Genomic DNA, 13114 nt, shown 5'->3' with positions numbered 1-13114 from the left:
TGTGGAAAGAGTTTTGATCAACATGGAAACCTTACAGTCCATATGAGAATTCATACGGGAGAAAGGCCTTACACCTGCCAACAATGTGGAAAGAGTTTCACAAATAAAGGAAACCTTAAAGTCCACATGAGAACTCACACTGGACAGAGCCTTTTCACCTGTCAGCAGTGTGGACAGAATTTTAGTCAAAAAGGAAACCTTAAAGCCCACATGATAACTCACACTGGAGAAAAGCCTTACACCTGCAGTCTGTGTGGGAATGGCTTCAAACGAGAACAAAACCTTAGGGAACACATGAATATTCACACTGGAGAAAGGCCATTTACCTGTGATCAGTGTGGAATGGGTTTCAGATTTCAAAGTAACCTAAGGGTCCACTTGAGGATTCACTCGAAACAAAACTCTTTTAGAAGTCGTCACTGTGGAAAGAGCAGAGGTGTAAAGAGTACCTGAAAACAATACTTGAGTAAAAGTACAGATACCTTACAATGAAAATTACACCATTACAAGTTACAAGTAAAACTGCCAAGCAGCAGTGACTAAAAGTGATGTTTGGCTTAGGAAAACTGACATATACTGCCTTTAATCAAATATTATTCAAAATGTCTTAAAGATTTTGTAAGCATATTGCGTAATTGTGATAATAGTAAAACAAATTGTGTGACATCATTTTTGGGCAGGATTATCAACTCCCTGTCATCATTTAACTCCAATACAGTTTATTTTCATTGAAAAGTGTGTCTCATCTCTGCTGCTATCTTGTTACTCCTAACTACAACATGAATTCCAGAAAACTTGGGACATTTTTTAAAAAATGTGAATAAAGTGAATTATAAAAGACTCTCAAATCAAATGAGCCAATATTTATTTCACAATAGAACATAAATAACAAAACAAATGTTTAAAATGTATCCACAAAAATTAGTTCATTTCAAATGTGATGTCTGCTACAGGTCTCAAAAAAGTTGGTTTGGGGGCAACAAATGGCTGAAAAACCAAGAAGAATCTTGAAGAAATTCAGCTGGGGGAACATCTAGGAACTAATTACTTTAACTGATATCAGGTCTGTTACATGATTAGCTATAAAAGGGATGTCTTAGAGAGGCAGAGTCTCTCAGAAATAAAGATGAGCAATCTGTGAAAGAGTGCATAAGAAGATTGTGGTAATACTTTAAAAACAATGCCTCAATGTGAAATTGCAAAGGCTTTGCAAATCTCATCTATAACATCAAAAGATTCAGAGAAACTGGTGAAATCTCTGTGCGTAATTTAATTAGACATACAGTCTAAATCCTGACTGGAAATCCTCACAGGATATTATTTCTTTCTAAAAAGGAACATAGTTGTGATGAAACTGCCTTTTCTAGTATTTTTGACAGAAAAGTGAGATTTGAGATTGTCCTGAAATTGACTAATTCTCTAGGAACAAGTTGTGTGTTTTTTTTTTTTTTTTAATAAGAGGTTTAATAATAGCCAGCTTAAAAGTTTTTGGTACGCATCCTAGTGATAAAGATGAATTAACAATATTAAGAAGAGGATCTATGACCTCTGGAAGCATCTCTTTCAATAGCTTAGTTGGTATAGGGTCTAACATACATGTTGTTGATTTTGATGATTTAACAAGTTTAGACAAGTGTGCTCATTGTACCACACCGTTGGACTAGTTTCCTTAATCTTCTTTAAGTGCAGAGGAGCAACTGAGTCTAATGTGCTGGAAAATACAGAGTCAGTAGTTTCTGTTGCACCGTCGAGGTCTTCTAAGCTGTCTGGTATGCTAAAGACCCCAATATACTTCAAACAAAGTTCGTTTGTTTAGTGGGTAAAACGAAATTCGAAATGCGTGAGCTGCAATATACTGTAATCTAACATCTGACGCTGCCCACACTGTTGAGACCGATGGTTAGATGAATATGTAAATACATACACTTTATTCTCAGTAACAAAATAAACACAACAGCAAGCTTTTTTTATAGAAAGCATAAGAAAAGCATCTGATCATAACATGGGTATGTTAGCACGAGCTCTGCAAATTAACACTCCAGTCATGTCACGTTTATTTATATAGCATATAGATGTTTATTCAAATAGATTACAGCAGCTTTACAGTATCAATCACAAAAAACAGTGTCAGTGCCTCATTTCATCAGAAGCACAACTTCATTTTCTACTATAAAGCAGCTATCCAGTATGTTCATGTTTTCACCTGCAGAGATCTTACCTCAACAAACTCAACAGATCAAATGACTCAGAGACACGTTCCACGCTTTTCCTATAAGTTCACTTTGACACGCCCATTCAAACTTCCAAAAAGAACAGTAAACGAACTTCGTTTTGGCCTGATTTTGTTCAAAATGATGTCACATCAATTTTGTTTGAAGTACATCGGGGCCTTAAATTGATAAAACTGATCAGGAAGATTATTTATAAAGCAATCTTTAGTGGTAGAAGTGATGGTTCTACCATATTTATGGCAGGGTGGTGGTTTTTTATTTTATTTGTGATGTTGTTTTACTTTTAGATTTTTAGAGATATGTTCTCTACATTTATTTTGGTCTGGATTTGGAGTCTAAAATGCATTGTCGATCGAGCTATTGCACTCGAAGCTGAAGTGGAATTGGTAAGTTTGAGAAACAATGGACTAATGAGCAAGATGATTTTACAGCCGCAATGATTTACTAAGTCTTCAATATAACATGAAAGTTCCACCGAGTCCTCCTTGTGATGTTCCTCTTGAAATTACATACACTCCACAAACAACATACAGGAAAAGGAGAAAGAGAGATTGCTCGTCGAAGCAGTGCATCGATTCTTCAGGTTACGTTTATATTCAATGTAATGTTAACACCTAGTTGAATAAACACCTCTTAAAATAAACATTGGTGGAATAATTTCAAAATCCGTACATTTTCAGAGATAAGAGAAGAGATACTTTGATGATTGCTGTGTACAGAATTTATCTGAGAAAGCCGTGGCTCGTAAACATTATTTCACCACAGTGTCAGTGCTCATCTAAACTAGTGACTGCAACACTGAAGTGTGCGTGAGACCTGATGAATGAGATCATATTTTAGTCAGTATTCTGCATCATTTTTAATTGACAATCACTGTATGCATTCACATTTGTCAAAATTCATAATTAATAATAATTCAAGTAATCGCGCTGTTTATGCGATTCTGATTAGTCTACTTAACACATCATTAAATTTCTTTAAGGCAGTTAAGGTGTATTCATTCATCTTTTTAATACTGTTCTTACAAGAATTAACCATGGTTTTACTACAAGTAAAAAAAAACATAGCTACAAATCAACCAGTAAAACTGTGGTAATACCCCAGCCAGCAATGACATGTGGGGCCCAGATGAGGGCTTCATGGGCGGCAAATGTGGGCCCCATTATGGGCTTGCACCCGGGATCCACATTGGGGCAAGCCGTGGAAGCCCAGACGTACTAAAAGTGGGACCTGTAAGGGTACTGCATGGGTCTTAATTGGGCAATTCATGTCAGACCCATTTGGGCCCCACCTGCCCAAAGGGGCTTTGCAACATGGCTACACAGATGGGCTTTAAATGGGATCTGTAAGAGTCTTATGTGGGTCTTAACCGGGCAATTCATGACAGACCCATTTGACAGACCCATTTGGCCCACCAGTCTGAAGAGGTTTAAAGTGGGCTTGCACCCGGGATCCACATGGGGGCCAGCCGTGGATGCCCAGGTGGGTTTTAAGTGGGATCTGTAAGGGTCTTATGTGGGTCTTAACCGGGCAATTCATGACAGACCCATTTGGGGCCCACCAGTCTGAAGAGGTTTAAAGTGGGCTTGCACCCGGGATCCACATGGGGGCCAGCCGTGGATGCCCAGGTGGGTTTTAAGTGGGATCTGTAAGGGTCTTATGTGGGTCTTAACCGGGCAATTCATGACTGACCCATTTGGGCCCCACCTGCCCAAAGGGGTTTAAAGTGGGTTTGCACCAGGATTCAACCGTGAATGCCCATATGGGCTTAAAGTGGGCTCTGTAAGGATCTTATGTTGGTCCTAACTGGGCAATTCATGCAAGGTAAGCCCAACCATTCATTTAAGGAAACAATCTAAGAAAAATTAAAAATGAAGAATGAATGTAAGTACAAGATAAATACAAGACACTTGATGCTTTGAACTGCAAGAAATATATTAAATTGAACAACAAAAATTATCTTTAAAAAACAATGTCACAACATACGGTAAACTAAAAATATATTTTAAAAAAATCTCTGAAAAAAACCCCTCCAAAAATACAATACAAAATACACTCATTATATAATACATTGAACAACAAACATAATCTTTAACAATTAAAATTTTACAACGTACCGGTAAATAAATAAAAAATATATATTTTTTAAAAATGTCTGAAAAAAAGAAAACAAAATATCTCTCCAAAAAATACATCCAAAACAGTCATGGCGTTTGTGTTGTCGATGTTCTTTTTTACCCATAGATATATGAGCAATATCACACTCGTAGCCGTGCGATATGGCTGTATATCAGCACGCTGTGATTCGTCCGTAGGTAATCACTGCGTGCTGATATACAGCCACATCGCACGGCTACAAGTGTGATATTGCGTTTATACAACAGTTCGACGGCACGACTTCGGTAAAGTTGGTTTTATATTCGCACATTCGGACTTATGATAAATTCAAACTTTCCAATAAATGTGCAATAAATTAACCCATACGGTAAAAAAATATATTTTCAAATATATTTTTAAATATATTTCAAAATATACAAAAATGGCCAAAAAATATATTCGCTATAAATATATTTTCACATATAAATATATTTTCTAAAAATATATTTTTTGGCCATTTTTTGTATATTTTTAAAAAATATATTTTCAAATATATTTATATAAATATATTTTCCTAAAATGTATTTTTTGGCCATTTTTTGTATATTTTTTCAAAATATATTTTCAAAATATATTTTACAAAAGCATTTAAAAATATATTTTGCCCTACATATATTTCAACCCAAGAAAATACATTCACATGTCACATTTGAAAACCTTTTATTTGTTGTCTATAACACGTGAACATTTGAATAAAAATCAGCAAGGAACATACTTTACAATGTTCAAAAAATTACAATATTCTAGGGCTGAAACAAACGATTATTTTGATAATCGATTAATCTATCGATTATTAGAACGATTAATCGACTAATCATCGATTATTGCACTGATTAATCAGTAAGCTTTGTTCGATTATTCTACTTTAGCAATTAGTTAAAATATTGAGTTATACTGTACTTTAACTAGTAAATAAAACAAGGAAATCACTTCAGCTTTTGAAAGTGTATTTTTAATGATTTTCAAGCCAACTGAATAGACCAATCTCCTTCAGGTTTTCTTTCCCCCTCAGAAGTCATCAATAGTCCAACTGTTACAATGACTGGTACTGTGTTTTTAAGTCTGGGGATTGTAATAACTTTTTAATAACAGTAAAAAATATATGTAATTATGTGTTGTTGTTTTTTTTTTTAAATATACACTACCGTTCAAAAGTTTGGGGTCAGTAAGATTTTGTTAATGTTTTAAAAGAAGTATCTTCTGCTCACCAAGTCTGCTTTTATTTGATTAAAAATACAAATAAAAAAAGTAATATTGTGAAATATTATTACAATTTAAAACATCTGTTTTCTATGTCAGTATACAGTAAAGTGTAATTTATTCCTGTGATCAAAGCTGAATTTTCAGCATCATTACTCCAGTCTTCAGTGTCACATGATCCTTCAGAAATCAATCTAATATGATGATTTGATTTTCAAGAAACATTTATGATTATTATCAATGTTGAAAACAGTTATTTACATTTTTTTATGATGCTATGGTGAATAGAAAGTCCAAAAGAACAGCATTTGTCTGAAATCTAAATCTTTTGTAACATTAAACACTACCGTTCAAAAGTTTGGGGTCAGTAAGAATTTTAATTTGACTTTTGGGGAATAGAAATAAAATCAATCAATACTTTTATTCATCAAGGATGAGTTAAATTGATCAAAAGTTACAGTAAAGACAATTATAATGTTATAAAATATTCTATTTTAATTAATCACAGGAATAAATTACACTTTACTGTATATTGACATAGAAAACAGCTGTTTTAAATTGGAATATTTCACAATATTACTGTTTTTATTTGTATTTTTAATCAAATAAATGCAGGCTTGGTGAGCAGAAGATACTTCTTTTAAAACATTAAAAAAATCTTACTGACCCCAAACTTTTGAACAGTAGTGTGTGTGTGTGTGTGTGTGTGTGTGTGTATATATATATATATATATATAGAAATTATTGGTCATTAAATGGCATTCCTGAGGTAAATGTTACATTTTGTGTGATATATTTGTTTGCAAGTTTTATTGAGTTCTTTCTACGGTTAAAACTCTGATTAGATGATTACATTAGAGATGGATTCATTTCAGTAAGTTCAGTAAGTACTTTTTGATGTTTATTCACGTTTATTTTGCGCTGTAATAGAGAGGAATAGGTTCACATGCCGCTTAGCGATCTGCCGCTCCACGTTAAACAGCGTCACAACCACAAGTATAGTTTGAATCCCGTAGTAAAATTGACAGAATTTAAAAGCTGAGACTTAGTTTTATATCAAAAGTAACCTGATCTGTCTTATCTGTCGGACCGTTGTCTGTGTCTTCTTTGCTCTGCGATGCATCTTTCACTGTGTGGGGCGTGTGGCGTGAGAACAGTGCGTTTGAATGAGAGCTGGTGGCCCTGCATGACAGTATTCTGTAGTTATGCTAAACGTTATGTTTGTTATGTTTATGCTATGTTAATCTCCCACATTTCACGGGTTCGACTTCGTTTGCACTATGTACTCCAAACCGCTGACTTCTTTTATTGGATTTGATCCGGGAGGGCTGCATTACAGTATTGCGCTACAGCGCCCCACTGGTTACACCGCGTTATTGCAGGCCCTTCAAATAGGTAATATAAGATCAAGAGACTATTCGACAACAAAAATATTTGTCGACAATTTTTTATTGTCGACGTTGTCGATAATGTCGACTAATCGTTTCAGCCCTACAATATTCAAACAAATATAACTTTTTTGCTTTCAAGAAGTCTCAGTTTCCCCACGTCAAATCCTCAAAGCCTCTTTGGACACATTTGGAAATCTCTTCTTGACTGTGAGACAAAAATCAGTTATTTTTTTAACTTAATGTTTCTAGTAAATTTTCCTTTCACTAAGTATTAACTTACCGTATATATGGCTGCCATGGTTTCCTCATCAAAGGCACTTCTTCTCTGTCTCTACCACTGTACTCATACAAAAGACAAAACACAATTACTGAACATCAGTACAGGTACAGAGGGCATGCACTTTGTCCTCTAACTAGTTTTGGATTTCCTGATATTTTTGTTTACACTGGAACTAAAACAATTACAGGTATACTGGATTTTAAAGATATTTAATGGGCATATTTTTAGACAGTACAGTAAAGAAACTGATGATTGAGAAAAGAAAGTGTAAATCATCAATCATCAAGAAATTGATGATTGATGATTTACACTTCTGCATTGCATTTTCACTTTTACAAATGAAGGGATAGTGGAATATCACAAAGTCACTCAGTTAAGCTAACTTAACAAAGGGATACTTACCCTCATGCTGTTCCAGTTGATTATGACATTCTCTTTTTCTGTGGAATACAAACAGAGATATTTAGAAAAAATAATCCATCTCTGTGTGTTCACGCAAGAAGGTCAAAAACCAAAGTGAACATGACGGTAATCCACATGACCTCAGTTGATTAATCAACTTCTTCTGAAGTGAAACAATAGGTGTGTTTTTGGAAAATACTGTTATGTTAAATTTGTTACATTACAGATTTGCCAACTGTCCAATATGGGCTCAAAGTCAACATGTTGTAATTTGTGATGTGTTTTAAAGCTTGAGGAATCATTTGGATGTACAGACTTTAAAATATTAGTATTTTTCTAACACACACCTAGTGTTTCACTTCAACTAGGGTCATGTTGACTATTTCATGTTTATTACTGTGAAGCTGTTTTGTATAAAGTGCCACAGAAATGAAGATGACTTGACTATGAACATTATCCTGTACCTGTGACTTGTGGTTCTCCAGCACAATCGTTGGGCTGGTGGGGCGGACAGCAAGTGGACAAGCGTCTTGACAGATGGGTTTTGACCCGCACCTGTTCCAGACAGAAACAGATATTAACACAAGTGCAGAGAACATATCAATTCATAAATTACACAAATAAAATAATATAATTTGCTTAACAGTGCTTAATTTAAAAAAAAAAAATCTACTTCTTAAAGTGTCTCATCATTCTCACCTTGTTGCTGTTGCACAAACCGTCTCTGCTTCTGCTACTGAAAATAAAAAGTAGATTTTTTTACAGTAATGAATGACACATGTAAACCTGTAAGTCGTGACAAATAAGCATCTTCTGTTACAAGCAACTTACTGAATCACTGGCTCAACTGGATAATCGAAAACAGCTTCATTCAGCAGAAAGTGAATAAAAATTATATTATAGTAAGGCTATATTAATAATGATAATAATAATAGTAGAAAAAATTGAGCGTATGAAATGCCATTAATGCCAAACCAGCATATGCCTGAACTTTAATAAATAGAAAATAACGTGTGCCTAATTAACAAGTTTAGTAAAACATTAAATTTAGCCAAAAAAAAAAAAAAAAAACCTTACGTTACAGGCCACTATCAGTGACAGGAGCATCATAGATCGACAACAGCAGGCAGCACGGTCTCCCAAACACTCTACAGCTGAAATTTTAAAAAAAATATTAAACATTTTTTGTGTGTAACGTTAGTTTTCACTAGTGTCCAAATTAAAAACAACTAACTTTAAAACGGAAATTTGAAAATATCAAATGCGTCTCATGTGAGCAAATAAACAAACGGGGCATTAATTTGACAAATAAAGTAAAAAAAAAAAAACCTTGACAATAAAACATTATACATTCAAAGTAGCAATGAACATTACATATGTGAAAAATGACGACTAAAAATAAAGTTATAACGTTAGCTCTTACCTTTTACTCCGAGAACTCCCGGTTGACTGACGACCGTTACAGTTCAAAATGACGCGCATGCGCAGTACTCCAAAAGTCCGTGAGCGCTGCTAGTGGTTTCCCATTCAAATTACGTCACAGTTAACATCGTACATCTAGCGATTTTATTAATCTATTGTATTTGATTTAGATCTAAACGCTATATTACAATGACAATAAATTACAATTAAATAAATAAATAAATAAATGAATGAATTAATTAATAAGTAATAGACTAAAACACACATTTGTGAGGTGCCATGATTACACAGATCTGTATTTTTTGGGAAGATATGTGAACAAAGTGTCAATGTGGAAAATATGTGTAAATTCATGTTTTTCTGTAAGTGTTTAAAATTCTTCAAACATAATGGATAGTTTTGTTCGCAAGGCTTTCTTCCACGCACATTTGCATTGTCGACTGTAAGATTGGAAATGTATTTTCTTGCGCCCTGAAATATATTTTTATATATAAATATATTTTTCCTGCCCCTGAAATACATGTTTAAATATATTTTAAGTATATGAAGGTTGAAACAAAATATATTTTCAATTTCAAAAATATATTTCATTGAACTTCACTGTTTGCAACATATATTTACCATATATTTAAAATATATTTTGGCCAGATAAAATATATTTTTTTACCGTATGGGAATGTTTGCGAATTTTAAGCAGCGACATGATATTGACAACCAACAATTGTCAACTTACAACATTTTTCACAGCCAAAATAGGCAAGTATTGTTTTAATGGCATATTTACTTGTGAATGTCCACTGAATGTCCAATGTAGTGTGATTAACAAGGCTATTGAATACGGATGTCTGAATGTGCGAATATAAAACCAACTTTACCCAAGTGACGGCATGAGTGTGTAAATAAATAAGAACAACAACGGAGTGTCTTTAAAACCCTCTTTTGTGCAGCACTACTTCCTTCCGCCATGGATTCATATCTCAAGTTGTCAGTTGGACCAAGCCTCCGTTACTAACTCTAAAACGTCACTTTAGAACTAGTAACGAAGGAATGTCGATTCGCTTCGTTGAAACACATTGAATTTTATACAGTATTAGAGAGAGAGAGAGTAGGCTATTACCTGTCTGATATATTGCATTACATTCATTCTTCAAGTCGATGTCCATAATATTATATCCATTATAAAAGTCCGTTTGAATGTCCTCTGAGGAAAGCGATCTTTGTATAACCAGTGCCCAAGGAAGTCGACCGGAAGTTGAAGTCGGCCGCGTGCCGCCATCTTGTAGCAGAACTTCACTTGCGTTAGCATCCCATTGACTCCCATTCATTTTGGCGTCACTTTGACAGCGAATAACTTTACATCTGAGGCGTTTAAAGACTCCATTTGTCCATTATTTATTTCTAAACATACACGACAATGTATAAAGGGCTCCATTACCTTCTATGTTACATTATGGCCCCGTAGAAACAGTTTTTGTAAAAATAGGCTAACGATTGCGTCATAACCACTCGACTCTCTGTCGCACAGTAGAGAAATTACCGTACAGACAGGAGGAGAAGCTCGCAGGCAATAGTATGCATTAACTTAATATGGCGTACTGGCGTTACATTTTAAAATACTATACAAACTAATTAATCAGAATACTTACTCCTGCTCACTCACGCCAAAGAACTCCCCGCTCAAGCTCGCCGTCTCTGCAAGATTAACGATGGCATTTTGCACGCACAGCTACTAGAAGATTTACATCTGTCAGACAGGTTGCTGACGTCATCAAGCTTAGTTTGAGTCTGCGCGTCAGAAACGGAAGTGCTAAAAATCGCTAAAAATGGGCTTCACTTGTTTCAGTTGAGTTCCAATGGGGTCGCTGTGTCCATTTCTTTTACTGTCTATGTGTATAACACCACAGCGCTAAAAACAACTTCCTTTGCAAAAGTTCCTTTCAATTTAAAAGTCTGTTGTGCTTCACTGACTCATTCCTCCTGTAAAGTGTTGCTGCCATCTAATGGCGTATTAATGTAACTTTCACTCAATCCATATTACTTACTAATGGACATATTTATATAAAATAATATTTATTGAACAACAAATAAGCACAATTGTACAGTTCAGTCAAACAAAGCACTAGTTATTTACAAAAAACAAAAACAAAACAAAAAACATTTACACTTGTATGTGGGTTTTACAAATATTTAACGAATGAAAAGGATTTTAAAGAGCTTGTGACAAAACCTCTTAACTCCATTGGATCCTCAAACTGTCAATCAAACTTCATTACATTAATCCGCCTCCCCTCGTGAATTAAGTGTGCACGCAGTTTGGACATCTCCTCTATGCAATGCCAAGGTAAATAAAGATCTGATGTTTGAAAAAAAAATTGTAAAGCGTTTTCTTTACTCAAAAAACCCTATGTTTATAAAGTTTAACGTATTACGTATTTGAAGAGCAGAGAAGAGTCTTCGTCTGATATGTCCCGTCTAGTTGAAGCCAATATGCTAGCCTATATATAATGATGTAACATAACGTCGTTTATTATCAAATTTAACATAGCACAATTCGACTTGCTCTGGAACAAATAATAGATTAATAAAGACCAAAGATTGCCTGTTCTATGTACTCAAATTGAATAATGTCTCATGTTTAACCACTATAAGAGCCAGCGGCAAATCCACGAAGCACTGGCCGAAATTAAGCTGTTCTCGGCAGTTACAGAAGCACTGAACGGCCGCTGACCCACTCGAGCTCGCATCTCCGAAAACGTCAAAACAAGTTGTAAAATAGGCGCTGTTATTAAATATGAGTCACATATTTCAGGTCTAAACAACTACATTCTCGCCTAAAAACTATTAAAACTACAGTTTGTGGTACAACAAGTAGTATTTGTAAAAATTGCGGTTGATTTGGTCGGCCGCCATGACGGTCACTTCAAGCGGAGTGATACAAACGGTGAAAAGATAGGAGGAGTGCTGTTATCGCTGAAATATCGCATGGCTATCAGCCAATCAGATTCGAGAACCAGACAGAACTGTTGTATAAATATATCGTCGCTGTCCGATGAAAACCACGTATGTCCATTTTGCCGATTTTGAGATTTTTCGACGGATTGAATGTCCAGGTTCATTTCCGTATACAGTATGCTTCACATATCTAAATGGCCAATGAAAAGTTGTGAAATCATGTCATCTGATTGTCATCATGTATATCCATTTGGTGTCAAAGCTGTCAATCACGCCGCGTATCTCCCGCCCTGTGGAAGCATCTCGCCGGTCTCGTGAAGTTTCATCGAAGCTCAGCACTGGATAGCCGAATAACACTGTGAGGTTACAATGCCAAATAAACATAGCCTGGTGAGACAATGACTTTCCTTTATCGAGGTAAACGTTTCCCCCCTGACGCCAGACGTACGTCTAGGAGTGACAAAATTACGGTAGGACTGTGCAAACAAAGTATCTGTCTAGCATTACCATGTCAGTGTATTGATTCATTGTCCCTTCATAGTTTGCAAGAGACATTTAATAAATTTATAATTAATATTAAATAAACTAAGCGTGTTTAATAAACTAAGACGTAGGCTATTTAATAAACTGAGCGTATTCATCTGTCAATATGAAACGCGACTTGGCCATTCTAATTAATGATCGGAAGAACGCGTATCGACCACCGTTACTGTAAAATATGCACGTATGTCCATTTAAACTCAATTTTGGTCAAATGTGGATTATATCATTACACTGGCAAGAATATGGTTACATGTAAAGATGCCGTACTAAGTATGACAACGCTACATTCAACCGCTTTTGAAATACGGTGTTTTTTTCACTTCCTGAAAAGTAACCGTTTTGGACATACGTGAGTTTCATCGGGCAGCGACGATATATAAGACCCATATGTTCCCAGTTCAAACCCATGCCAACTTGGCCCATAAATATATCATGCAAGACCCATATATGTTTTCCCAGTTCAAACCCATGCCCACTTGACCCATAAAAATTCTATGCAGGACCCATATGTGCATTCCCAGTTCAAACCCATGCCC

This window comes from Megalobrama amblycephala, linkage group LG15, assembly GCF_018812025.1.
Source record: "Megalobrama amblycephala isolate DHTTF-2021 linkage group LG15, ASM1881202v1, whole genome shotgun sequence".
Taxonomy (NCBI): domain Eukaryota; kingdom Metazoa; phylum Chordata; class Actinopteri; order Cypriniformes; family Xenocyprididae; genus Megalobrama; species Megalobrama amblycephala.
Note: the sequence above shows the minus strand (reverse complement) of the source record.